Here is a 1,991-nt window from a genome sequence, read left to right as displayed (position 1 = left end):
AGTTCTCCACAGGTGCAAAAGGTGAAAGGCACTTGAAGACCCAGAAGATGGGAGGCCGTCATCTCACCACAACCTTGGTGAAGCCACCAGGGGTGAGAATATTCGAAACTTGCCTCAATGCGGTAAGCGTCTGTTTTCCCCTTTCCCACCTCAGGCGGAGGGGCAGCAGGCCTTCGGAGGGGCATTAATCTGGAAACATCTCAGAAGGGAGGGTGAAGAGCCATGCCTTGACTAGATGGCAGCAGCCAGATCTGGAGAAAGGGTTCTAACTTCTCCCAGGCTTGCAAGGGGTGGGAGGGTCGAGGAACATGGGGAGGCAGAGATTGAGTGGCTAGTGGATGCCAGGTCTGTGGTAAGGGAGGAGGAGAGCTCTGAGGTCCTCTCTGAGTTGCCGGGAGGGCCCAGAAGACAGATGGTGAGGGACTGGGATCCGCTGTAGCTTCATGTAGCCAGAGGAGCAGTGGTAAAGAGGGATACCACCAGGCCCAAGGACACAGCCTCCCTTCCTACCCCTGCCATTGGGTAGTGCCATATAAGCCCACATTTCTTGTAGGCTCCCAGAATAGGGGAAGGGAGCACCCTAATTTTTTTGGCTGCTAAATTTCATTTTGGAGAAATAAGGGAATGTGACATTCCTTGAATTCGATACGGTGGCCTGAAATGCAGGGCTAATGATATGGCTCTGTGACCTGCCCAGTCCCCCAGGACCTCATACTTAAAAGAGCCCCCCGCACTTCAGTGCCCTGCCGTCACCATCTTGAAACTCTTAATACGTTTTGGACGAGGAGCCCCAGTTTCATTTTGCACTCACGTGCCGATTGTACAGCTGGTCCTGTGAAAATGCATGGCTGCTGCATCCCCACGTGGCAGACACTTCAAAAGTCTTGCATCTTTAGGAGCACTCCTCGCCGAGGGCAGGGGAACTTACTGAGAATGCTCACCACCAGGCAAACCCACCGTACGTCCACATGCATCATGACCCCCTCATGCCTACTCATGCTATTGTGTTTCTATAATGCTCATTCACCAAAGGAGTTGGTTACGTTCGTCTCTCCCGTGAAAGTAGGGCTAAATATAAACTTAATATGTATTATTATGACGCTATGTATGAAAGCCATGGTGGTGCATAGAAGGGGTAGCCAAGATGAAAGCAAAGCTGCTGGGGGTGCGGGGTTGGGGGGGGCGTTTTGTCAGCGGGTTCCAGTGGAGCAGGCTCGAAAGTCACATGTGTGTGTCAAGAGTCCCAGCCTGGTCCCAGGAACGAGTGCTTGCCTAGTGCTGACAGTTTGGAGTATTTGTCCCTGCACAGCCCCCTCTTGTTTTTCGGCCTGAAATTTACACAGATCTTCAGAAGCTGTACATCAATCTGGACTCTTTGTATATATTTGGAGCTGAATAATGTGCTTTTGAAGCCATCAGATCCTGACGTTTATGATGTCTTCCAGTTGGTCCCCAGGTTCTTGGGACTGAAATGGCTGCTTTATGGAGTGAGGACACTTTTTTCCAAGGTTCTGAAATTTGCACAGCTCTAGCCTGAGGTTTCCAGAAGCACCCGGCCAGTGCCTGGGTGTTTGTGGATGCTGGGCGGAAATGTCCCCCAGAGATGAGGGATATGACCAGGGGCTAGGAGACTGGGGTGCAGCGCCCCTCTGACACAGACTCCTCCATGCCCTTACTCTCTCTCATTGCAGTCTGCTTTCTCTATAATTAGCACAGGACAGCTGCCTCCGTTTCCTTACAGGTAGCTTTAATCACCCACCACGGGGGTATCAGGCACAGACTGAAGTGCTAAGGGGAAGGAGATGTTGTCAGGGGCTGCATGCCAGGTTTTATTACGGGCTTGCGGTGTTCTGGGCATTGCTCTAAGCCTCTCTCGTGGGTGATTCTATTTAACTCTCAAAACTACTCAGTGAACCAGGCACTCTTATCATCTCCTTTTAGCAGCCAAGAAAAATGAGACATGGAGCGGCCAAAGAAACTAAGGCAAGCTA

This window comes from Prionailurus bengalensis, chromosome A1, assembly GCF_016509475.1.
Source record: "Prionailurus bengalensis isolate Pbe53 chromosome A1, Fcat_Pben_1.1_paternal_pri, whole genome shotgun sequence".
NCBI lineage: Eukaryota > Metazoa > Chordata > Mammalia > Carnivora > Felidae > Prionailurus > Prionailurus bengalensis.
The sequence above is the reverse complement of the archived record's forward strand: the minus strand, read 5'-3'. Positions refer to the sequence as shown.